This window comes from Notolabrus celidotus, chromosome 16 (assembly GCF_009762535.1).
Source record: "Notolabrus celidotus isolate fNotCel1 chromosome 16, fNotCel1.pri, whole genome shotgun sequence".
Taxonomy (NCBI): Eukaryota; Metazoa; Chordata; class Actinopteri; order Labriformes; family Labridae; genus Notolabrus; species Notolabrus celidotus.
Window position 1 is genome coordinate 24,216,548 of NC_048287.1, and position 27,965 is coordinate 24,244,512.

Consider the following 27,965-nt stretch of genomic DNA (forward strand, 5'->3'; position numbering starts at 1 on the left):
AGTGTCAGCGGTGGCGTTAGGGTCCCACTGGTTATTTTTGTCTCTCTTTTATGGCTGCACAATTCTTGACTGTTTGGGTTTATGATGTTTGGCAGTTGCGTTTGAGTTCAAAGATTTTTAGTCCCAGTCTGGAGTCTCTGGAAATTTAGATTCAGGTCACTGTTTCAAGCTGTTTTCTTGCTCTTATGTTTGTAGGACTGAAGCTGAACAGTCGTTGTAATGTGGGCAACTCGTGAGAGCTGACCTTGACCTTTTCTATTATTCAGAGCATGAACAAATATAACAATATGTGCTTGTCAAAGTACGTGGAAAACAAGTACCCTCGCTGTTGAACCCATTTTGTATTTGGGTGTTTACCAGTGCTACACAAAGAAAAAGCTACAGCTAATTAATTACAAATGAAAGTACACTGTGTAATGAGCCATAGCAAAGGTCACCACAAAGAATGGCTTCATGAAACCTCAGTGAATAAATCCCTGCTGGGTGTGAGGTGTATATGATTATTCTGTTTTTTAATCTCTTATTTTTAAAAAGCTTTTCTTGTTGCAGGGGGATACGCTCGCCTCTTCCACTTTAATTTCAATTATATTTCACAGTTTGCTGATTAGATGGTGGGTGGAGTAGATTTAAAGACATTGGGAAATGAGATTCTAGCAACAACTCTAATACTCAAAGCAATGATTCATTATTTAAGCTAATTAATTTCAGCATATGACCTTTACTAGTGCTCGAAAACAGGCATATTATACACAATACATATTGCAGCTCCAGCCTTATGGTTGGTGGAGGCCTTTGACAGAGTGGTTTGGAAGTATGTAGGCGTCTTTGTTGAGTTATAATGAAAAGCTTTAGGAAACACGCCCATGCGCCAATATACATGCTGCAGCAGCAGTTTGGTAAACACATCTCCTCCTCTGTGTTTTTCCTATCATGTTATTGTAGCTCAGAAAGTGTTTTTCAGAAAGGCTGATGGAAAAGATGTATTTCCTCGAAACACTCAATAGAAAATTTTGGATTTTAAAAATGGTGATTCATTTTATATTGGAAATCTTTACATAAAGGTACACCCAGAGGTTTCAGGCTCTTGGCACAGGTGGAGAATGATAAAAAAGACTTCAGGTGAAGTCATTATCTATTGTTCTACGCTGTTGAAGTCTAATGACACAGTAGAGGTGGAGGGAGCTACGCAAACTTACTGCCAAGGCCTTCTGCTTAACTTCTACTTCTAACACTTAGCAGTAAAACTCTATGAAGCTCAAGTGCTGACAGAGCTCCTCATTAGCTATAAAGTCTGTGTCCATCCATTCATACACAGATAACAAGAGAACGATTGTCTGATGGTGCAGAACATTCACAGACAGCAGAAGATGGATTTCAATGAGAGTAGGAATATGGAAGAAAAATGAGAACAAAGAGTTTGAGCCTCAGGAAACCGTCTAATGAAGTATGCAGACTCTCTGGAGTGTGTGACAAATACAAAGCAACAATTTTTAAAGACCTATCATTGCTGTCTCTCCTCCATTATCGGATAATTAATCCTCAAAGATATTTCAAGTGTTCAGAAGTTGAGGAGAATTAATCACTTGATTCATATTGTGACACACAGGACAAACTTCAAGTCAGAAACAGATTTATTAAAAAGTAAACCTGGACATTTTTTCTCAGGACAAGGTCTCAAGAAAGACACCACTGATTTTGTTTTACTGGATCACTTCAGAAAGTTGCTGTGGTGGTGCATGAAGACTGTTTTTGTCGTGACTTTTCTCCAGTTTTGGCTGATGAAGCACCGTAAAATCCAGAGTATAAGTTGCATCAGTGTACAGATGAAGTCTGTTTTTTTGGGGGGAAGACTTGTGTGGAGCTGTGGAGCTCTTTCTGCCACCATCTGTTTTCACTATGTGGAGTTTTCTACCTGCTAGCTACTGTTAGTTACAATAGCTGAGCTCAGGCTATGGTAACTTTGATAGCTGTGAGGCACAAGCCCACGACCAGTTTGACTACAGTCGCGCCACCCACCTCTGTTGGTCACTCTGTGTTTTAACTTGAGTAAACAAAGAAGCACTTAACAAGGTGTATTTACTCAGAATTATGTCACTGTTTTCTTTAAACGCATGATGATGACGTGATGAGGTAGAAAATATTTTCAAAAAGTCATGTACAGCCTAGTTTATGTTGCTTTGTGTCTTAGCTTGCTTTGCAAAGTGAAGCAGTGGGTCTTGTGTCCTAAATTTAACATTTCTTTAACAGCTTACATTCTTAAAAGCACATTTACACTTGAAGCTGTGAGATTTCTAAGCTAGCTAGGTAGCAACTATTGGTTAGCCAGATAGTTAGCTCTGTTGCTTACTTGACAGAAACACAATAAAGTCAAGAGACATACTGTATTTCCACTGTCACAACTATAGTCGGTAACAGAAGCTGTGAGCTAGCTAGGCTAACAAGCTTGCAGTGTTGCCAACTTAGTGACTTTGTCTCTATATTTAGCGAGTTTTCAGACCCCTTTAGCGACTCTTGTTCAAAAAAGCGACAAGCGACAAATGTAGCGACTTTTTCTGGTGTTAAATGGAGACTTTTTGAGACTGACGTGAAAGCAGGTATCGTTCTAAGTCTTCTCAACGAGCAGTGGATGCTGCTGTGAGCTGCATTCAGAACAGGAGGCGTTCATCCCTCAGCATTCAGATTACAAATGTATCACGCATATACAAAGACACTGCTGGCTGATCCCACCTACTGTCTCTTTTTGGTCTATTTAGATAGTTAATGTAGATTGTATACAATAAAAATGGTTGAAAAATGTCACGTTTTACTTTCATTAGTTGTAGGCTCCTAAGTGCAATTATAAACATATTTAGGGTGTTTTTTACTCTTTTATTCTCTCCCTCAAAGTTACACGTCTCTCTTGCAGTGTCCATTATAATTTAAATTATGCAAATGAAGTGATGACGTCATTTAGCAACTTCTAGTGACTTTAAGGACAGCCAATAGCTACTTTCCTCACTGAGGAGTTGGCAACACTGCAAGCTTGTTAGCTAAATTGGTAGAGCGAGAAGAGATGAGTCAAAAGACTTTAAAGCACATTAATAACTTTTTTCAAACCTTCTCTTCAAATTGAAAACTCTTGGTAAACATCAGTGGAGGATGTTTAGACTCTCAAATCTCTAGCCTGCTTTAGCTCAACAAGCTAACTTAAAAAATAAAGGATATTGTTCCATAGGGAAATTTGTCTTGGACAAGGGTACCATACATGTATCATAACTTAATTAGTTGGCAATGAATGTTGGTAAAGCTCACAATTATTTATGTAATCAGTTTATTTTAAGATTATTTACTTAAACATCTTTCAATCAGCTGATTTATTAGTTTGACTCGTCTCAGCTCTACCAGTGGGCTAAAGTTATTCAGTGCAAACTAACCTAAAATGAATTGACTTATTGATGAGAGAAAAGTTTATTTATGCTACTAAATACTGTAGGTTGTGAAACTGCCATCTGAATCATTAATTTTCTTCCTCTATGACTGAACAAACAGAGGTCTGACAAACTGCCCGACCCTAACTTTAATGTAAGCCGCTCTGAGGTAGCGTTTTTTTCAGTTACTCTCAAATGAATGCTCAAAGCAAATGTTTTCAACCTACACAATATGACTTTTCAAGTATCATTCACCCTTAAATTCAGCAGTTAGGAGGCGGTTATAATTCAAGCACACTGCAAGCTGCTGTGTCCTACACTGCTACCTTCAGCTTGTTTACATTGGGCCAGGCAGCGAAGGGATGGAGCTCCTCGACACTGTATGAATGAGCTCATTTATTCCACACAACCCACTACTCAGACACCCGGGTGGGCAGGGGGCGTGTGTGTGTGTGTGTGTGTGTGTGTGTGTGTGTGTGTAGGATGGGGGAGAAGGGGAGGGGAGGTTGGTGGTGGAGGTGGGCAGGGTCCCATGTGGACAGCTAACAGCTCTGGGGGTGTAAGGGTGTGAATATGGTGGAGGGGGGGAGTGAGAGACAGCTGCCACTTTGAGAAAGAAATACAAAAAAGAGAGATGTTTTTTCTCTTGTGTAATTTCTCCTCTGTGGAAATGTGAGGCTTTTAGCCTTGGAGAGAAAGGTGTGAAGGAAAGAAAGAGAAGGATCCATCTTTCCTTTTGTAGAGGAGAGAGGGGGATTCATGGAGGGAAGAAAAATAATTTAAAAAAGACTGCATGATGAAGGTTTCTATTTGAAGTCCAGGCTCAGGCCAGGTACAGACAAACCTTTGCTCCTCCATCTGTCTGTTTTTCTGGCGTTTTCTTACTCTCTTTTAAGTATGTCTGTCCGTTTCTTTCACGCTACTCTCTTCAGTGTTTGCCAAAAATCATACACCTAGAAATAATGTGTGTCACCAGCAAGTCAATGTCTTAATTTTTTTATGTTTGTGTGTGTGTCTCTATATGCATGAGACTGTTTCTGTGTGCCACGGTGAGGCTCTTAGAAGGTAGCACCAGGTTAATGAGCGCATGCATCTGGTACACCAGCAGATTACCCTGGAGGGACCCGGACAAGACGGAGACTAACAAAGGGCACAAGGAGGAGGGGGGGAGTAGGACAGTGGGGAACTCAGACGGATCAATAGCCTGTCATGACAACATTGTTTTCACCAAGTAAGAACATGAAAATCCTAGCTTCTTTATGAAAAGAGACAGAAACAGATTGGCCCTAAAAGACGCATAAATCATATTTATAATCTTAATTTCCCTGTTTTAGTCTGATTGGCTGCAAACATGTTAGTCTTTATACTTTTGCTGCATCACGAGTCAGAGTCCTCCAACACTGTAAGCCAATCAAACAAAGGCAGGCTTATTTCCTTGTTAGATAACTTCTACTTTCTCATTCCAACCTGTTACCTGACTATGACAAAGAATAACAGTGATATTTCATCATTTAAAAAAACTTTTACATTATAAAAGTTATTTTTAAATCAACAGCACACTGTTTCCCCGTCTCGCGTGACCCTCAAACTTCCATCTGTCACTCAGATTGGCCTCCCTGCATGTCAGGCAACTGGAGCAAGGACGCCATTACACACTGTGTTGTCGAGGCTAGTGAGACATCACTGCACACCATATGAACAAGACTGCTGTCATACTGAAGGTCACCTCTTGTCACCTCTTGTCATCCAAATCCACACAGCACAGCCTGTAATCTGCCACTCTTAATCCTGACACATTCTGCTGGGAAACACAAGTTAAAGATGCAATCTGTGATAACAGATATTGTATATGAATGCACAATATGTTGCACAGGACTATATTTTTGTATCAGAAGCGTTATGTTGCTGTTGTGATTTTGTCCACTAATGTTTCAGCTTTACGCTGCAGAAAGTGTTTGTAGAGATCAACAGGAGGTGAAACTCAATTAGCCGTACTACAATCCGAGGAAACAGTAATCTAGTGACAAACAAACTTTAATCAATCTCTTTAACCCCTTCAGGCCCTGCATCCATTGGAATGGGCATCACCTGTTTCTAGCTCTAAACCAATAAATACTGAGTAATTAAAGGATGTCACTAATGCTGGTTACTCATTGGACAAGCTCAAGAAAGGGAGGAGTAATGGCCCCTTTTCAATCAAAAATATGAATTTATGTTCATGCTAGCCCAATAAATTTGCTCTCAATATAATTTTAACTATTACAAGTGACGGTATTTAAAGTTAGTTTGAATATAGCTCATATCATTAGTTAATAGGATTTTTTCAAAGTCTGATGTCCATTGCAATGGACATCAGGAGTTGGTAGACATTAGCCAACACTCACTTATTTAGTGTCAGTATGTAAAGAAACCAAACACCTGTAAGCTTTTCATAGCTTAAGTATGATATCATAGTTTATTTATTCATGTTTATAACATTTCTAATGTTTTTTTTGTACATAATGTTGAAGACTTCCTTGAACGGCTCATAATCCCTTCTTATTTGTTGTTGTTTTCAACTCCTTTCTTACTTCTCAAGTCAGACTTCATAAAGTTAAAATGCAGAGAAAAGGAAGTCTTGGCTGGAAGGTTTTCATCATTTGTTGTTGGCTACATCTGAATCCCCCAAAATTGGTCCTCACTCCCAAAGATGGTCATATGAAAGCATTAGGATTTAAACTTTGTAGCACTGATAATGCTATTCTCCATAAACAGATGTCTGTACGCAGAATCTCTACGCTGGAAAGGTTCTGGTTTACATTTGCCATCCTTGTAAAGCTGTCCAATCACAGATGAGCGAGTGCTACAATCCGAGGAAACAACCATCAAGTGGCAAACAAACTTTAATCAATCTCTTTAACCCCTTCGGACCCTGCTTCTATTTGAATGGACATCACCTGTTTCTGGCTCTAAACCAATAAATACTGAGTAATTGAAGGGTGTCAGCAATGAAGGTTACTGATTGGATCCTACTTATCCAATTACAATCATATCATGACTTTGAGCACACTCTGAGAGAGTGACAGACATCGGACAAGACAAGCATGGCAGAGCCACTCAAGAAAGGGAGGAGTAATTACCCATTTTCAATCAAAAATATGAATTTATTTTCATGCTAGCCAAACAAATTTGCTCTCAATATAATTGTATCTGTTACAAGTTATAGCATTAGGATTTAAACTTTGTAGCACTGATAATGTTATTCTCCATAAACAGATGTCTGTATGCAGAATCTCTACGCTGGAAAGGTTCTGGTTTCCATTTGCCATCCTAGTTAAACTGTCCAATCACAGATGAGATAGCGTCTGATGTAGCAGTCCAGAACATATCGTCCTTAATTTAATACCATAACCATGTGACCGTCTCAAAGTGACTATTGACCTTTTTACTAATCACTACAAACCAATATCTGCGCTGAGAGAGCTAACAACCCCGGCATGAATATCATTTCTCCAATCTAATCCAATCTCAGGGCTTTGGTTGTCAGACAGAATGTAAACTAAAACCATCACATGGAAGGAGAAGCCGAATATAAACACTGGAGACTAGTGACGTGTCAGTCGCTCTAAAAGCAGGCTCTTGTACCAGAATGATATGAGTCAGCTCCCGTTTTAGAACTGTTTTCCTTTTACCCCCTTTTTGTTGTTATTTAATACACGACAGAATAAAGGGACGATGATGTGTACACACTGCTCGGCCATAAACGCACCACACACTGGCTGAACGCTGTGTTGATGTGTGTGTCGTGCAACCAAACAGATACAAGGGAAGGGCAATGATGCCGTTCAGAGGACTGGTGCTTGATGGTGTAATATGAATGTTTTTACATAAACCATCACATAAAATAGTGTTACTCTGGGAATCATAGTGTTTATTATGGTTATAATTAATACAATACATGCACACAAATCAGTCAGAAGTCAAATGTTGCTACAAATGTTGGATTTATTAAAAGCCAGAATTGTAATTTAGAGCCGTCTCTTATTGCTGAGCTGAGCCACATGATCTGGATCGCTAAAAAGAGCTGGGATTCCCATCACTACTACTGGAGGACCTGAATACTGGCCATACTGTTGCTCTCTCAGAGCCGGGATTCTTGTCAGATGGTAGCTAATGGTTTTTATTTATTTTTTTAAGTAATATTTTTTGGGGCTTCTCACCTTTATTTATAGAGGAGAGGACTGTGAATAGTTCAAGAAACCTGGAGAGTGGGGGAATGCCATGCAGGAAAGGGGCCGCAGTCTGGCATTGAACCAAGGCCGCCTGCTATATGGGCGCACAACTTAATGGCCAAATTCCAACAGATGCGTTTCCGGTCTGTCTCCGATCTATCACGGCACTGGAATTGATAGGTTTCTATTCTAGTCAATGTGTTAACTTCCACTGGATCCACTCTGTTGCATCCGGCATGCCAGAGCCCTCTGGATCAGATACACAAGACTTCTATTTTTGCCGGATGCCGGAGCACGATGCATCAATCTTATCAGAGCAGGTCAAGCGGGACAGGAAGTCAGGCACCGAAACAAAATGTAAACATCCGGATAATTTACAGAATAAAACACTCAGTGTTGGGCAGATCGTTTTTTCACTTAACTACAACAACAAACCATCATAATGAGCGGAGCCAGGCCTGGAGTCAACAGGTCAGATTTTTTTTAGAGGCCAATGAAGACAACATGGATGAGGAGAGGAGACAGATAGTAGTTGATTCAGATTACAGCGGGAAAAACCTCCGTCACATGACTCCAGCTATCAGGCATTTGTATTTGGTAACAGAAAGCTCAAATGAAAATTGGTCACATCTCAAATCAATAATAAGGAACATGTACCTTATCTGTAACCTGACTCTAAAGATATCCTGAACCCCTAAAGTCAGGGTTTGTTTGTTTTATTATTGTACCACTGAATACTTGCATAATACAAACATTTATTCCTTCATCAAACAAGGATAACATCTCCATTGTTAGCTTAATAGTGTTTAAAAACAGATTAGGTTTGAATATCTATGTCCTCACCATTTCTATTAACATCATTTCACTTCTTCAAAGTATGTAATGATCAGTAAATGGCTCCCAAAGAATCCCATTAAAAACTGCCATCGGGAAAAAAAGACATCTGAATTGGAACAGAAGGTGCCTGGAAATACTTTTCTGGTCTATTGAATTGCTGTGTAACTTTCCGTGTGTGTGTGTGTGTGTGTGTGTGTGTGTGTGTGTGTGTGTGTGTGTGTATGTGTGTGTGTATGTGCATGGATTATAGATGATAGGAGAGAGTACAGAACGAAGCAGCAAAGAGACAAGTTGGAGGTAGGACACAGTGGTACCCAAGGCAATACGAGCAGCAAGAGAGAAAGGAAGAAAAGCAGAATGTCGTGTGATAGAGATGACAAAAAAAGGGGGGAAAGAGCGAGGGATACCTCGGGCAACTTAGGGGAAAAAAGCGAGAGTGAGACTGGGAATGGAGGGAGGGGTGACAAAGTGGGGGCGAGGAAGACAGAGTGGAGAAAGAGGGGAATTGGAAGTGAGAGGATACTTGAAGCGAGGGAGAAGCCGTGCTGCAGCCTAATGGCCTAGTTTCCCTCACTTTGGAGAATTCTTGAAGAAAGGGGAAGAGAAACGTTGTACAGTGAATGTAAATGAGCAGGAGTGAGAGAAACAGTGTTTGGGAGATACAAAAGGTACACCAGGAAGTTCTCAGCTCCCTTTCGGACCATTTAAAAACAAAGTGTGTGTGTTTGTGTTGAGGAGAAAGAGCGTTCATTGGAGATGGAGAAGATGAGGCGATGAGTAAGATGTGCTAAACTCTGAACCTTTCTTTTCAACTCTGAACTCAGTGCTTGTGTTGGAAACCGATGGGTCATTATTCAAAAGCCTCCTTGGAGAAACTCAAGGTTCTCTACAGAGAAAAGAGTGAGAACCAGACTTTAAAACCTGGGCGAATGATTGCAGAATACTAATTAGAAACAAAACAACTGGAGGGAAGTGAGAGTGATATATTAGCTACGGGTGAAGCTGGACAAAAATGCGTTAGAAAGGCTCCTACGCATGCTGAATCTGAAGAGACTTATGAGCATGTAAAAACAGTCCAATAACTCCTACAAAGAATTTCAGTGTGCAGCGTGAAAACTGACTCAGCACTGGAAAGAAAACAGTATCATTGTTATCAGCCTGAAGACATAAAAGAAGCCCCCCTGTTGTAGTGTCGGATGTGCACACAATTTAAATAAAATGTGGGTGTGTGCAGTGTGTGTGTCTCGCAAGAGAGTATGTGCGATTTGAGATTTTGTCAAACCAAATAGAGCGCTGCAGCATCTGTAATTTAAGACTGTGAAATTGTACCTCTGAAGATGCTGTGGTCAGTGTGTGCATGTGTGTGTGTTTATGTGGTTTGCGTGGCCCTTCTCTGCTGTCTCTGTTTAGAATACTTGGAAAAGAGAGGGAGCCTTGTGTTTCTCTGGCACTCATACAATCCGGCCTCCATCCGCTCTCTCCCTCCCTCCCAGCTCCAGCTCCAGCTCCTGTCTTTCTAATCTTTCTAATCACATCTTCCTCTTCGCTCTGTGTGCTTTTGTCAAGTCAAGTCAAGTATATTCATAAAGTCGAGAATTGACAGAGCAATGAAGGTTCTGCTAAGAGCGTCAGATTATTCTGCTTCCTCAAAAGTTGATGATCTGATTTTGTTTACATTTATCCAGAGTTGCTGATATCAATACTTGTTTAAAGCCAATGAGAAAGCATGAAAGTAAAAGGGGTTTCTGGAAGGGATTTAAGCTTCTTTTAGCTTCTTGTTTTGGTACTTCTAATAACTAACATCTTTGGGGATTTTTGTTGTGGAAGACAGCTGTTGCAACAAAAAACATTTAAATTAATCCACAAGTCCTTGCAACCTAACAAATGTGTACTGAAATCTAACAAATGTGTACATAGATCCATAAATGTGTACTCAGATCCACAAATGTGTAAACAGATCCAGACATGCGTGCACTGATCCACACATGTGTATACAGATCCACAAATGCAAACTCAGATCCACAAATGTGTATACAGATCCACACATGCGTACACAGATCTCAAAATGCCTAAATAGGTCCACAAATGCAAACTCAGATCCACAAATGCGTACATAGATCCACACATGCGTACACAGATCTCAAAATGCCTAAATAGGTCCGCAAATGCAAACTCAGATCCACAAATGTGTATACAGATCCACACATGCGTACACAGATCTCAAAATGCCTAAATAGGTCCGCAAATGCGAACTCAGATCCACACATGCGTACACAGATCCCAAAATGTCTAAGTAGATCTACAAATGCAAACTCAGATCCACAAATGCGTACATAGATCAACAAATGTGTATGCAGATCGAAAATAATTATAAAAAAATAAACGGATCCAAAAAATGGTAAGTAGATCCACAAATTGGTACGTTGACTCACAATGTCTACATTAATCCACAAATGTTTACACTGATTCAAAAATGCATGGTAGAACAACAAATGCGCACACAGCTCCACATATGCGTACACACGTCCACAAATGCGTACATAAATTGATGTTTTGTCCATAGATCCAAAAATGTGTATTAGAAAGAGCCACAAATGCATACACATTTAACTGATTACCTTTAAGGATCTTATAATAATATTTATTTCACTGTAAACTTCCATTTTTATGAAGGCGTTCATGTTTTTTATTTTAGTTCATGAAAAGGTTTAATTATCTGACGAATACTTGACTTTCATGAGTCTTGTTTGACAGATAATACTTATGCCAAGAAATCATTTCTTAGATTTTGGGTCCGACCTTGTCTGAATTCTCAACTTTTGGTTAGCCTCAACTATGAGTGAGTGAGACACTTGATATCAAATCCAAAAGGCCTGTCTGCAAGGTCAGGAAATAAATTGAACTGCACTCGGATTGATGGCTATGATGTCTTTGGCTGTAGCGTTGACTTGGCAGCATGTTGGCTCTGTGTTGGCGGAGGTTTTGCCCTCACTGAGAGTCAGACTGCTCATCTAAGAGGCAGAAAAAAAACCACAGCTTTCATTCCTACATCTTGCAAAAACAAAACTTCATTCTTGGTCAGATAGAAACCAGCAACAACCTGCTTGTCATTTCTCATTAAATGTTTGTGGCCAAATCTTCGACCCCCTCATTGTTTGTCTTCACTGCTGCTCTCTCATTGAGTCCTACTGGTCGCCTCCTACTTCCTTAATGAGATGGTATTTGAGTTGTGAGTTTTTTCGTCAGACATGCTCCTCCATTTTTCTAGAATGGGTTATGATTTATCTGTCTGGTCGGAGGGCATTTAAACTGACAAAATGTTGTTGTTTACAAGTCACACAGGGAAAGCCAAACTCAGTACATCCACACCGCCACATAAGGCAAACAAGGTCTCAGAGGCTTTGTGTTGTACAAACTCTGACAAGATTCAGCAGTGCTTTTCAAGGAAACAAGATCAGAAAATGTAAGCTGACAAAATGTCTGACACACAGAGACTTAACCAACCTTACTTTGAAATTATATATAATATTTATATATATTTCTATGTGTATATCTATATACATGAATCTATATATGTATCTATCTATACCTATATATATGTATATATATATATTTATATGTGTATATCTATATATATGTATCTATCTATACCTATATATATGTATATATATATATTTCTATGTGTATATCTATATATATGTATCTATCTATACCTATCTATACCTATATATATATATATATATATATATGTATTTCTATGTGTATATCTATATCTATATCTATATAGATATATAGATATATATATATATGAATAAATGTATATATACACACGCACTTGTATACGTATACATATATATTTATACACATACATTTATACATATATAATGTTTATATGTATATATCTACATATATTACACATACACATACACTAACATATATAGTTACTATAGATAGATAGATAGATAGATAGATAGATAGATAGATAGATAGATAGATAGATAGATAGATAGATAGATAGATAGATAGATAGATAGCCTATTGCTTTTGAAAGAGGTGTACAAAGACCAGAAATGCTGACCCCAGCTCACTTCTGGCTAACTTAGAAACAGACAAAAAGGTGAAGTTGAAACCATAGCCTTGCCTGCTACAACACACCAGCCTGTCAATCAAGTTAGCCACACCCTAAATTATGCCTTCTTATGCATTGATAATATATAGCCTTTGATAAGCAAAACAGACAAGTTGTTAAAATACCTAACATAGTATATAGGAATGAGGAATAAAGACCTGAACCTTCTGTATAAGGCTATAACCATGTTTAAATTTGCAGTAAATGGGTTTTTGATATGGGCCTCAATGGGGGTTCCTTTGCCTTTGGGGCCAGCCTCAAGTGGACACTTTAGGAACTGCAGTTTTTTGCACTTCTGAATCAGCTTCATTTTCCAGCAGTGGTATAAATACACTTATTATAGTAAGGTGAAATATTAGATCAGGGGGAGGCATTTTTATTTTCTGAATTCTGATCTAAATCTCTGATTTAATAAAAGCTGAATTCAGTTATGCTATAGACACAGTGTGGCATTTGCATGCATACATGCACATGTAAGGCTTTTTGAGCTTGCAGTGTTAGTTCTTTCTCTGTATTTAACTCACACCGTCTTATCGTGTATCCTCTTAGCGACCCCAGAACTTTCTTCCTAACATCTTGTCCTCCTCCTCTTTCACTTTACTGTACTGTACAGAGTCCTCCTACAGCTGACTGCAAGCCTACTCCCATATTCCTAAGCTCTGGTATGCATAATTTATCAGCAGACTGGTCTTCTTTTCTTTTTTGACAGCTTTGTCTCCACTGTTACACACTATTGTCTCGTACAGCATTTTATTGGTTGCATGCACTTGAATGCACATAAACATGCTCACTGACACAGACCAACAGTCCCTTCTTTTGTCTCTTACTTGATAATCTGTGCATTCCTTCCTCCCCTCCCCCCACCGCTCAGTCTTCATGCATGTTTTGATGTGCTGGACAGCATATGAAAGGTTAGGAGAGGGAAAGCTCTTACCGTGTATCAGCCTCAGAGTGTCATGCAAGGTTCTATCTAATCCAATCTATAAGGAGCAGCGAATCAGATACCACGCTGTACTTAGGCATGTTGCCCTCTATCAGCCGGACTGACTCCTGCACTGTTCTGTCAGTTCATGCACAGGTCTGGAAATTGATTAATTGTGTAACTGTAAAATTATATTTTCCAATAAAGCTCACATTATAGAGGTTTTTATTATGTTATGTGAATCAATTTTTAAATGTATTTATTTCTTTAAAAATTGTTAACTAGTTTTATTCTCAAAGATATTATTGGCTGGAGCCATCCATGTATTTGTTTTTTTGGTAGTAAGTTCTTTTCAGAAAATAAATCTGTTTTTTCATAGAACATTTTGTCTCTATCTAGATAAATTCATGTCTGGTTTGGTTATATTGATTTTCATTTCTTTGGCACATCGACCCTGTCCTGACCTTTTCCACAGTTTTGAAAACCCTTTAAGCTTAAACTTTATAATTTCTCATGTTCATTGTAACTCTGAGTTATTTTAGTCTTTGGTTGTTGTCTCTGTTTCTAAGAGGAGATGTAACAGGACGAGTCGCCCTTCAGACAGTCTGGTACACCATGACGTTGGCCATTTTCATGCCATTTTAAAGGATTGCAACCATTCATTACTCCATTTTCACCAGATGGAACATGAACACTGGCACATCAATCCCAAATGTATTATTGAATGCCTTAATTGATAGTCTACATACACATTAGGAATAGGAACATAGGAAATACTGGACTACTTTTGTCTTTGAGCTGTTGCCAGGCAGTGTAGACTCAGGACAGCTTGAGTGAAGTAGGCATATAACTGTTCGGTCGTTATTTTAGCGTTTGAGGTGCTGATAGATGATTTTCTCTCCTGAACCTTTGTTTACCCCCAAATTTCACTTCCTTTTCACTGTAGTCTCATTTAACAGGTGTTCTAATGTAGTTCTGTAACAGGAAGTAAATCAGCGTAATTCCCAAAATGGTACCTGAGTAGTACAAAGTACAGTTTTTCACAATCAGACAGTTCTCATTTCGTTTCAGCTCACTTAACATTTGTTCGTATTTTGGGTTGAGAGATTTGACTTTGGCAACAGACCAGGCTTCATTTTCGAAGGTTTATATTCTAAAAACTGTCAAATCTGATCATATTGTGCATCCATTAGTCCATCTGCTTCAAGGGAAATAACCTCTCCTCTTATATCCTCTGTCTGTGGGTTAACCTCTTTATATTCACCCATTACAGATGTGTGAAAACAGTGATGATGTATAAGTAAATCCATTTTAACTGATGCTCTTGGGGAATGTTGTAGACAGCGGGTGCTGTCACAGGGCACACAGGCAAAAAACGTAGATGAAAATCCCAGCGAGCATAACCTCAATTTCTTTCAGAGGATTTGAAGATCTGTATAATCCAGGTAGACTGTATGAGTGGAGTGGTGCAGATACAGTGGGGGCTCTGCATGCGTCTTACTGATAACGTTGGCTCAGAGATATGACAGCAGTCATGGAAGAATGTGTGAGATTTTGAAGAGAAGAGAGCAGAGTGGGAAGCTCACCAAAGGCAAAGGTTAAGGTAAAGGTAAAGGAACGGATGATTGCTTGGAGGTTGAAACTATTGTTAGAAATGAGTATAGTATATCTAAAAACCAATAAATGTAGAAAGCATTTTTCCACACATTAATATAATTAATTGTGTTCTCAGTTTTTGCAGAAAATAACAAATTGTTGATAGTTGGATTAATCAATCAACCTTTATTTATATAGCGCCAAATCACAACAAACGCTATCTCAAGACGCTTTTACAAACAGAGCAGGTCTAGACCGTACTCTGTTGAAGTATTAACAAAGACCCAACATCAAAACAGTATAAGATCCAGTCTCATTTTACAGACAAGACTCAGTCTGATCTCATCTTAATCCACCATGTGCAGAGCACTTTGCAGCATTTAGAAAGTTACAGCGGCAAGGACAAACTTTCTTTAATAGGCAGAAAACCTTGAGCAGAACCAGACTCATGTTAGACAGCCATCTGCCTCGACAGAGTTTGGGTTTGAAAGAGGGATAGAGGAGATTTAGAGGCAGAGAGATTATAGTGGTGAGACAGCTTTAATGAATAGTTTTAAACCTGGATTTTTGAGGTCATAAAGATACTGATTTTCTTTATCCCTACAACAAGCTCAAGGCAGATGGCTATCCAACTATTAAATATGACCTGCACCAGGATTTAGACCAGTTACAGTTACGCTTTTGTTTTAGCACTCATTGCTTGTTTATTGTGGATTAAATGTTGTCCCTGTAAGGGCCTGTGTCCATTAATAGTGTTTTTTTTTGCAATGGCAGTTTCCACAACCTCAATGCTAGTGCATCTTACCAGCGCTTTCTGTTGCTGGTTACGAAAGTTGTTCTGCAGCACTTGTGCTCTCATTAGTAGTGACTGTTGAGTCTGTTTTAAAATAATCAGTATGCTACATATTTGCTTTCATTCAATGGTGTTTTACAAAGGACACTTACCAAGGATTCAAAGAAATTGTGTCATATTGTTAGCAGCAAACTGAGAGCGCTTTGAGTGCAGCGACAAAGAAACAGTTAATGATAATAATAATGTATTTTTTTATAGGCGCTTTTCTTGACACTCAAGGTCACTTTACAACATTAAAACAAACAGAGTTTAAATAACAAACAGTAAATAAAATACAATTTAAAACGTTTGAAGTGAATGGACAGTGGAGTTGTGGTCAGATGGAGTAAGCCAGTCTAAGCAGATGAGTTTTGAGTTTGGATTTAAAATGTGGGAGAGAGTCAGTATTACGGAGGTCAGGTGGGAGAGAGTTCCAGAGCTGGGGAGCAGAGCGGCTGAAGGCTCTGCTCCCCATGGTAACAAGGCGAGCAGGGGGGACAGTGAGGTGGATGGAGGAGGAGGATCTGAGGGTGCGGATGGGTGTGGCAGTATGGAGGAGGTCAGAGAGTTGAGTTGTTTTTTGGATTTAAAGCACTGAGCGCTGTAATCGCTAAACTGCAATGGTTATGTATAGATGATAGGCACTGTAACCGCAATAAAACAGTGTGATAGGACACAGGCCCTAATAATGTTTATCATGAACCATATGGTATCTAGACCATATTTAAATTTAGTGTCATGAACCCCCTTCATTGTGATCTAGCACCAAATAGACAGATGTTTGAACTGACTCATTGAAGTCTGAGCTAGTTTTGCTGCATAACCCTAGTATTCACTGAAGGCCATGTGGCTTTATAGTGAAATAAAGAGAGGAGTTAATGCAGACCATTTTAACTGTTGTCACTTTATCAGGAGCAGGATGTTATGTTCTTTTTTGATTGGTGCGGATTTGGAGACATTTTGAGACTTTAATCATTTTGTTCCTGTCAGTGGAAAGTGATGAGTCAGCTTTGATGGATGATTGTTTTTGAAGTAAGAAATATTGGCTTCACACTTCCAGCTGGGTTTTGGCTTGAACATTTTGCAAGCTGTCAGGCACAGTCTGAACACTTTCACTCTTATTTCGGCCAAAGTTTCTGAAGAATAACATCTATAAGTTTAGTCACTCTGTGTCCTCACTCTATGACCAATCGTTCAGTCGGCCTCTCTGCTCTGGATTTGGGTGTCTGAGGTTTGGATAAGGTTGCACGCTATATTTGCAAGGGAAAACCGAGCCCGACATAATTTGCAGAGGCTGCAGCAGCTTGTGAGTAACACCAGCTTCACAGTTGTAAAGCATGAATTCACACTTTAAGCTCCTCATTTCTCAATTACCCCAGCTCACGGTTTTGTTTTCTTTCTTAAACTCTAGAATATAAAGCGACGAGGCGTCCCCGGTCTGTCAGGTGCCTATCAGATTTCCTATGGAGAGCCGTTTGGCCCTGGGGCTCCTTCACTGGTGTGGGTGTCTTCTTAATGGGTGTCCATTCAGTGCCCTAATGGGCCCTTTATCAACCCCTGCTAACAGCACAGCGATCATAGCAGGAAAAGCCTCTGGCGACCTTGCTCGCTTTTGTTCCGGCCAACTGGAGCATAAAGGCTTTGACAATGACAATGTGGTCGGGAGGGAGAAGGGAGAGAAACATGGAGGGAGACATTTCTCAATCCTTGCGCAGTTAAGGAGCTGAAGTGGCCTGGATTTCACTTCATTGCTGGTTTTTGATAGCATCTATTTGACTTTTAGCCTCACCGCCACATGTCCGTAGCATGTCCACAAGTCTATAGCTCAGTGGCTATCAGAGAGATCAGCGATAAATCTCTTAGTCTTCCTTTTTAATGAAATTTGAAAATTCTGTTACATCAAGGAAGAAATTATATTTAATTTAGGGTTTTTTGTGGCTTATTAACTTTTAGTGTTCATTAAATAAAGCTCAGACTTATGAGGAAAGGACACATGAAAACAGAAATATGCTACAACTTTCTTGGTTTTCAGTTTTAAATCAGGATCAGGATTGAAGTTTATTGAATTTAGAATTGTTTGTGGATTATAAACTCTTAAGGGTTGAAGCTTTATCAAGATAGAAAGATGCAAAAGCTGTTTGAATAGATGTTTCAAGAGTAAGCTAGCAACCAGTTTCCTGATAAAATACTGAAAATTCTTTCTTTTTTTTTTTGAAGTTATATTTTGGGCCTTTTTGCATTTATTTGATAGGACAGCTGAAGAGAGACAGAAAATTTGTGGAGTAGAGAGTGGAGGAAGACATGCAGGAAATGGTCGACCGGCCGGGAATTGAACTGGCCACCTCTGCGACGGGGACTGTAGCCTCTGTATGTGGGGCGCTTAGACCGCTAGGCCACCAGCATCCCATACTGAAAATTCTTAAACATGAAACAATAAATAATACTTACTTAAATGTCTAAAAAATGCTGAATAGAAAGAAAGCTAAAGATATGGAAAAAAATGCTAAAACTGTCAAGTTTTAAATTTGATGTGAAGAGGAGGCTAGCAGCAAGTTTCCTGATGCTGAAAAATGTGCTGGCAAGAACGAAATAATGTTAAATTTGGGCTTTATTTGGCTAGTCAACTTCAATTTTTCATTTGTAAGTATTAACTTAACAAAACCAGAAAGAAATAAAGAAAGACAAAGATACTACAATCTTCAAGGTTTCAAGCTAGCAGCAAGATTTCTGATGAATCTTGTGAAAGGCTTTAACACAGAGGAAGAAATGATATTGAATATATGGGGGTTTGTAGCTTATTAACTTTCAAGGCTTTCGAAAACCTCAACCTTACTAGAAAAAGATGAGAAGGAAGAAAGAAATATGCTAAAACTGTCAAGGTTTCAAAGTTCAAACCATTAACGTCAAGAAGGAGCTCTCAGCCAATTATTACTTACAGACACACACCGCTCCTCAATGCTTCAATTAGTCTGTCCCAAACACAGTCTGAAGATTCCAGCTCTTCCTCACAGGACCCTCAACTGCCTGAGATATATGGCGTGAAATTAGGTCAGAAAATATTGTGAAGTGTAAGTTTGCAATAAGATGAAAAGGCGTTTTAATAACAGCAGCTTTTTTTTAAAAACTCTTTGATGTTGAGGGAGCGCTCCGATTGGCCAGTCTCGAGATGAACGTCTGATATGAAGTGATAATCCAAACCACTGGAGGGTTCAAAGGACTCACTAATGTATGCTGCTCTATCAGCGTTAAGAAAATTATCTATGTACCCCGTTTTTAATAACGCAGCAGGGTATTGGGGTTAAACTGGGATTTGGAAAAGAGGGCGTCGAGGATTTTTTGATTCAGAGAATTTCCTAACCCTCTATGTATGTTCCTTAATTATTTCACTGACATGTCACCCTATATCTCAGTATATATACCCTTTATTTCATTTATTTCTGAACCTCTGGTGTACGTGTTCCCCTCAGCTCCTTGTGTTCTTCTTTACACTCGATTTGGACTGACATCTTGCGTACAGACCGTCCTCCAGATTTTCATACGAGCAATTTGTTCCTTTCCACTTGAGGTGTTTGAAATGGCATAAGAAGTGGATAAAAGACTTCAAAGGGTTTTTTGGAGTCTATTTAAGCCATCATCTGGGGAGTGCTTAAGTAATTCTTATTCTACTATGAAGGAGTACACTGGGTACTTTTTGAATAAACAGGTGAGCATCTTGGAAAGAGCATCTCTTGTGAATAAGTGGATCACACATCTCTTTACCTTTGGACTCGGTGATTTCAGAGAGGTTTTGAAATCAAGCCCACAGTGCCCCTGATGTTGTGTTTTTACAGAAAACATATTATTTTGGCCTTTCCCCTTCATTCACAGGACAGCTAAAGAGAGACAAGGAATATCAGAAGAAGCAAAGAGAGTGAAGATGACATGCAGCACAGGGCCGAAGGCAGGGGTACAGCCTCGGGCGGCTGTCTGGAGTGCTTCGGGCCCTTCTTACTTCGCGATTCAGCAACAGAAAACCTGCAATATTGGCATTTGAGGGTCTGATTTTACACCAGGTGATGGTGTGGTGAAGAAAAAGACGCATGATGTGTAAACAAACACTGTGAGAAAATCCTCTTAATTTCAAGACGAGGTGTAACAGAGGCGTAAGGTATGACCTTCGACCACTGAATGTAAAAGGGCCCATAGTCTGCACATTGGTCTACCAACTGAGCTGAACTGGCGCACCAAGGAATGCCTACGGCCGATAAGGTGACACTTTTAGTAATTCACACACAATGACAGCTTATGCACACCAACAAAAAGCTTCAACATGTCAGCCATATGGAAGTATTTTGAACTGTCACAAATAACTATTTGTAATGCTTGTAAAGCACAGCTGATGGGATGGGGAGCAACACAAAACTCCTTTAATACTCCTTTAGTTTAATCATCCTTTTTCATCCTGAAGCACCAAGGAACAAAAAGTAAGCACAAAAAAGCGTCAGTGAAAACTTGTCAGCAGCCTCTACTTCAGCTAAGAAATATATCAGGGACCACACAAAGGTGAAGGAGTTTAAGAAGACAATCATTGAATGTATTGCTCTTGACAATGCTAATAACAAAGCTTTCAGCAAGGTGGAAGATGCAGGCTTCCACAGGCTGACGATGTACTTGGATTGGTTAAGCACGCCCCATTTACAGAGGCTATAGTCCTTTGACTCCCTTCCTCTAACATTTGCATGTCTTCCCCCACTCTCTACTCCCCACATGTCCTGTCTCTCTCCAGCTCTCCTACCCTATAAAGACAAAAATGCCCAACTTAAACAAAAATAATGATAATAAAAAGTTGATATTGTGCATCCTTTGATGTTCTTTGGCATTGGCGAGTTTGCAAGTCAGTGCACTGATCTTATACTATAAATATGCGCCAAATCACAACAAAGGTTATCTCAAGACGCTTTTACAAACATGGCAGGTTTAGACCAAACTCTATTTTATATTATTAACAAAGACCCAATATCAAGACAGGGTAAGACTCAGTCTGATCTCATTTTAATCCACCATGAGCAGAGCACTTTGCAGCATTTAGAAAGTTACAGGAAAAGGACAAACTTCCTGTAACAGGCACAAACCTTGAGCAGAACCAGACTCATGTTAGACAGCCATCTGCCCTAACTGAGTTGGGGTTGAAAAGTGGGATAGAGGAGATGAAAAGAGAAAGAGATGATAGTGGTGATAGTGGCATTATCCATCACTCAAGTTTAGCCATTGGAATCAATATCAGGAAGTAAAAATGCCTCGACTTACGATCATAACCTTTCTTTAGTAGGAACATCAAAGTAGTTGAGTTAGAATAATGACTAAACTGTTCAGGATCCTCACCTCTTGTCTTTCGCATCACGAGGTGCAAATTGCATGCATGAATGTGTGTTTCTATGCGTTACTGGGGCTGAGCCCAACAGTAGAATCTACAGTTTGTATGCCCCATATAAGGGCTTTTATTCTGCTACCTATAGCAAATGAAGAATGTGTGCGGAAGATCATGAATTACTCATGAGTTCTGGTGTTGAACTCTTATTTAATGATAGCCGTGCAGGGACCGCTCTGTACCTCCCGCCTGTCTCCCTCCTCATCACCTTTGATGAATGAGAAACAAGTCTAAAGAGAAAGAGCGAGAGAGTCAAAACTTCCCTTAGTTGCTCCCAAAATGTCTTATGTGCTGTAGTCTCTGCGAAAGTGCACCATAGACACAAACCTTGCAAGCCAGAGTCGCACTTCAGAGTGTATGATGTATGGCCTGCTGCACTTCCTTGTCAGATGGCCTACTACTCTGAACACTCACCTACAGCAGGCTACAAAACAGCCTTCCTCCAAATGGCCCTGCGCCGAATATACACACACTTTGTCAGGTCTGTGTGTTGTGTGAAAAATGGGCTTTATGTTTCCCTCCGCCTGCTCAACCTAAAAGTCTGGAGATTAAAACCTCGGCACACCGAGCCCCTTCACACTACAGCAGACTCTGACTCATTCCAATCCACCGTTCATTTCAGTCCTCATTTCCTTTACATTATACACATCATTAAGCATATTAAGTTCAGCACCAGACATTGCGCTTTCCGGTGCTCTTAATGATAAAGCTATCTGTGTGTAGCAGGCAGGTGTGTCAACAAAAGTTAGGGAAAACACTGTATCTCTAAAATGACGAAAATGTAATCGAGTATAAAGTATTCATTTTAATGAAATAAGTCCACAGCCATGTTTCAGCTGCTCAGAGATGCTTGTTATGATCTCCAGGGTTCAACTTAGGATACCTTGTACATCACACACAGATGTTCTGATACCAGTTTGCTTCCTGGTACTAGCTCTGCTATCCTAATGTGTGTTTTAGCTAATTCCAAGTAAAAAGTAAGATTACGCTTGTGTTGAACTCTGTGTAAAAAAAACAACATACTAGTTCCTTCCTTTGTGTAAATTACTAGTGCCTTTCTTTGACATTGGTGTCAGTAACAAAGAGCTTTAACAGAGGCATCTCTTTTATCCAAGTCTTATTATGTCAAATTTGAAGATCACTCAATCAGCAACAATAACAAGAAATGAGAAGATAAAAAGAAATGTCCAAACCAAATCTCATGGAAATTAATCAACAAGTTCACTTTTAAATTAAGTCTTGCTTTAAACTCATAGTATTGATACGATCTCAGTCACGGGGCGGCAGTAGCTCAGTCCATAGGAACTTGGCTTGGGAACCGAAGGATTGCTGGTTCGAGTCCCAGTATGGGTGAAGTTTGGCAAATGGGCTGGTGGCTGGAGAGGTGCCCTTGAGCAAGGCACCGAACCCCCAACTGCTTTGGTTGATGGCAGTATCCACACTCTGACATCTCTCCCAAAGTGCATGTCCACTGCATGTGTGTGTGCATGATTGTATGTATATATACCAAAAAAAAAAACACCTGTGCATGTAGCATGACCGAAAAACAACACGAGTGAAAAAAATTGAATTTCCCCCCTGGGGATTAATAAAGTACGTTTCTTTCTTCACAAGGATACATCATCTGGGAACCAGAAATATTAATATCTACATTTTTAATAATTAATTTAGGAAAAGGTGAGCTATTTTTATTTTAAATGGAGTCTTGCTATTATAATATTCTCATGTTTATAAAAGACAGGGTATCACTAAAGTCACAAGGATACATCATCTGGGAACCATGAATTTTGATACCTAAAGATGCATTTTGACCAAGAGTTCCGGGGTCTTTTAGCCCCCAGAACTACTTTACCCTGAACTAAAAGGTTCCTGTGCCCCCATTGTCTGCATTTTGACCGCGGGTTGAAGTCCCAGGTAGATTGTGCAGATCAGGCCAGTGACGTTTGGAGAAAAAAAAATTATATCAAATAATATTTTGAAATCTTAATAAAAAACGAAACTAGTATGCATTCCAAGGAACTCCCTCTGTGTTTCAACAACTGTGTAAACTCCACAAACACTGTAACGTTCACCCGAAAGTCCTTGGACCTTTGAAAAAGTACTACCCCACAAGCAGGGGCTTTTCAGAGGTGAGATTATCTACCCCTGAACTAAATTTAGACCCTGGTTTCTCCGGTCGAAACGCACGTACTTCAGGGGTAAAGTCCCTGCGGCCTAAAAACGCCTTAAGTTTCTGCTGCACAATGGTTTACAAGTATTTTACTGTTGAAAGCAACAAAACAAACCAAAAACAAGATAAATCTCAGGTTAGTTCTATATCAAAAGGATGCATCTTCTGGGAACCATGAATATTATTGTGAAGGTTTGCGCTTATTCAGCCAGTAGATGTTGACATATTTTACCGTTCAAGTCAAAACTTTGACCAAATGTGGCGCAAGCTAACAAGTCAGAGGACAACCAAATTCCTTTGGAGGTTATCCTCTGGGGACCATGACTGTTGGCATGACAATCAAGTGATCTCTACTGTATTTTGGTCAGGACCATACTGGAGGGTGGCCAATGGAAATTGTTATTCCTAGCTCTACAACAGCTAAAAATGAAACTGGATTAAAATAGTATATTTTGTTTCATCCGGCAGTAACTCACACCCTGCTTTATTTGGAGTCACTGGTCTGTAGCCTGGTTTATTTATTGCCCCCTGTGATTAGACCACTTCCACTATTAGCTTACTGTTGGCATCTACTATAGAGACCTCCAACTGTTCGGTTGTAGCATTCAGTGTCACTCTCAACCTTTCACCCAGTGCCAATCCCCAGATGACAAACATACATATCCCCCAGTGCCCTTACACACACTTTGCTGCTGCACTTTCTTTTACTCTTCCTCCAAACACAGGATGCATGTAGTCACACACGCCCCTGCTCGTATTTCCTGCTGTGTGCCCGGCTGGCAGCGCTGCCCTGCTGCTGTGTTTCCAGCTGTCCCTGTTATCACTCTCTCTGTCTCTGCCTTCCCTCAGTAAGATGAGTCCTCACATACCTCCTTCTTTTTGTTGAATCCACTTCCACACTCTGTTTCTGTTATCCTTTAGGAGAAGGCATATGCTTTTCATCATATTCACAAGGTGGCCAACTTCCTCGTACTTCACTCAGGATTGAAACTTCAAATGCTGTTATAATGTTGTACCAGTGTGTTTCAATTTCAAGTGTAAGTCTAGACAGACAGCAGGTGATGTTTCAAGGAAAAACATCACTTTTAATAACCCAGAAGCTTCTGTTGGACAAAAGCTAAAGTTAGCATCCAACCACTTCCTTACTAACACAGTGTTAGCAAGAAAATAGCAAAGAAGTAAATTCAAAGCTAACATGAAGTAGAATATAAAGCTTTCGTCATATAGCTCTACCAAAGTCGGCTGTAGCATTCAGTTGTTTTTAAGCTAACGGTTATGTTTTAGCAGGTTTCTAACCGCTAACTTTACTTGTTGACTAACCTTAGCTAACTACTAACCAAATAAGCTGTTTTAACTTGGACTACGACTACATTTTCTCCCTCATTCTCAATGTGTATCATCATTTCAGTCACCAATCAGTCTAGACGTGTTCAAATTACATCTACATGACTTAAAACAGCATGACAACATCATAGCAGCATCTGATTTTCCCATCCAGTGATGTAAAAAGAAAATAGCCTCTCTGTGAATTTGGTCATTTCCTGCCTCTTTTTCTCAGAGTTCATACTTTTTGCTCCACTTCTGCTCCCTCCGGCTTCACCGCTCTTAAGGATGTAATGTGATCAGGTGCAGTGTGAGGGTGTGACCATCTCACTTATATTCACTTCAAAAAGTAGATTATGTCTGTGCCTCCTCTCCTTTTATCCTTCCCCTTATGTATTTCTCCTTCTCTGTAATCCCTCAATTGCTGGATGAATAGCCGGATGAAGCAGAGGAAGAAGTTTTTGGATCATTTCACTTAAAAAAAAAGAAAGAAGCAATACCGCAAAATATTCTATAACAAGTAAAAGTTCTGAATTAAAAAAGTCCCCCAGACAAAATATTACACTGCAGAATATTCTTTAAATATCAGAGTATTTAATCTGCAAAATAATGCAAATGGTAATTCATATGATCCTGTTTAATATTATTCAATTTTAAATCTGAATTTGAAAACTGTAATATTTTTAAGACCCTTCTGTTATCTGGTGTTTTTTTGAAATATTGAATACCTTTGCCTTCATTACGTATTTACTTTTATAAAACCTTTTGATGTGAATGCATTCTTTGGTAAAAAGAACTTCAGGCATCTTATACATTTAAAGGGATCTCAGCTAATCAATCCTTTTTCTATGAGGTCTTAAACCACTGATTACATTGTGAAATGCCGCTGTACTTCATATGCTTATCTTGTGTTCTCACAGATAAAAATTTAAACCGTTCTCATAGATGAACTTCTGGTTCAGCCATTATCTGGAGATGCTTTCAAACATATTGCAAAATAAATACTCTGCTTGGTTAATGTTAGGTGTTGGGCTTTGGTAGTGAGTGCAAAAGGAGAATACATTATGATGGCTGTTTTAAGTCATGTGAGTGTGAGCTGTATTAATGTGTATGGGAATACCAACTAAAAAATCAGAGACGTACACAGGCCCACAGAAAAGATTGCAAAGTGTCTGAACTATAAACTGTATAAAACATGGACGTTGATCCTGAGATGTTGAGAAAGAAAAAATGGCTTTGCATGTCTATTACCAAGGAGGGGAGTTGGACAATTAAAAAGAGCAAAACAACCGTACACCATCAAACGAGCAAAAAACATCAATATGTATTAGCATAAAGGGCCGACTATTGTGCTAATACATTGTTGCTAAGTAGTCAGTGTGCAGGAGTTTTTCCTTTTCTGATTGCCTCAGTTATGTTGCCGATTAATCTCTAAAGAAGAGTTTTGAAGCCAACGATGGTCGTCGCCATATTGGAACTGCTGAGTCAACTTAACCTTCATTCAACCTAGAAACAACGAAAATTTCAACTTCTTTATAGTGTGGCTAAATAAAGACATTTAAATGTGTTTTTAGTACCAGCCTTTGTACGTGTCTTTTTTTGCTGTAAAATGGGCGTTAATGGCGATTCCTATGCTTTTGGAGCCAGCCACAAGTGGGCAGTCGAGGAACTGCAGTTTTTGCACTTCTGCATTGGCCAATTTCTCATCACTGGAGGTTGGCTCTTTGGCTAAACACTGTGCAACATCAACAATATCCCCGACACGCTCACTCACTTAATGCATATGCTTAAACAATAACCTGCTTTATTCTTTCATTGGCTTATTTGGCGTATACATGGACTCGAAGCTACTTTGGGTAATGTCCAGACAAGTTTAAGGTATCAGTGCATGTGTTGTGTGTGCTTTATTCTGCAAAGCAATTGGATAAATTAAGTGTTAAGTGAAGTGTCAAGACACATTGAATGGAAATCCCAAGGCAAAGTCAGCATTTTGCTGGATTAACTGCACTTTGTACATTTCAAGCACTTTTGGGATCCGACAAACTTTTTTCGACTCACATTCACACAAACACATTTTAACAACAAACTTATGCTGTCAAAAACTGAGGCATTATCCGCTTTCCTCTTTTTATGATGCAAAGTGGGTAAATGTAGGTAAAGTGTATTGATGTAACACACACAAGTGTTTGCAGCGTGAAATTACCTCTAATATTTTGTATGTCCGGTGCATTACGCTTGTCTAACCCGCACTCTCACAGCTTCTGCTCACTCGCTATGCACATGCGAGCACTTACACACACTCTGTCACACTCCATCATGGCCTCTAATAGGGTAAAGGCTGACAGAGCAGCCGGGCCTGCTCAGCCGACAGTGGTAGGGAGAATCTATATTCAGTCTCTGCACTTCTTCTTCCTCCTCCTCTGGAGCCGGATGAACTCAAGGGAATCCATGGAGCCAATAAACGCTCTGTGATCTATGGAGGCACCCTCCCTTGAATGCAATCTATACTCCACAGGGCACCGACTGTTTCTGTGAAGGCCGAGTGTCTGTACGCGCTCGTTCTTTTATTTGTGAACAAGGTCCAGTGGTTTAGTGGAGGTTTGTGTGCAGGCATTAGCCACTCTGTGTGTAACAGAGAGCCGCTAAGTGAAAGCGACAGAGTCAGGGAGAGAAAAGGAGAGATTGGATTAGGTAATGAGGCGAGGTTTTCTCAGCGTTACTACAGGACGACTGCAGCAGATGAGCAAGTGGGAGTAACAACATTAGCGTTCCATAAAATGCGACCTCCCATGAGAACGCTCTGGCTGCCACATCTCCTTTCAGGTTAATGTAATGATGATTAAACATGTAGGGCATTATTGATCCCTGCTGAAAAATTGTCTTTATTCAGAGGTCAGGATAAACGCTAGGACAGGTGTCACAGCTTGAAAAAGAGTCTTACTCTGCGACACTGCAGTACAGTGACAGATGATAGCTACACTACCCTGGATTAGGTTTGCAATTAAGCCTTTTATTCATTTTCACAAACCAGTAGCATTACTAGAGACAGCTTCTGCAGCTGAGTTGTTTCAAAGTGTTTGAATTTGACTCAGAGCTTAATTTACCGCCTGAGCATGCAGTATCTGCTTTGT

The 27,965-nt window shown here is 39.6% G+C and overlaps 1 protein-coding gene across 3 annotated transcripts in view; it reads left to right on the plus strand.

Annotated features, from left to right (window-relative positions):
* Nucleotides 1-27,965, plus strand: part of ext1c (exostoses (multiple) 1c) — a 119,201-nt gene that overhangs the window by 18,943 nt on the left and 72,293 nt on the right. The gene's annotated exons all lie outside the window — the stretch shown is intronic.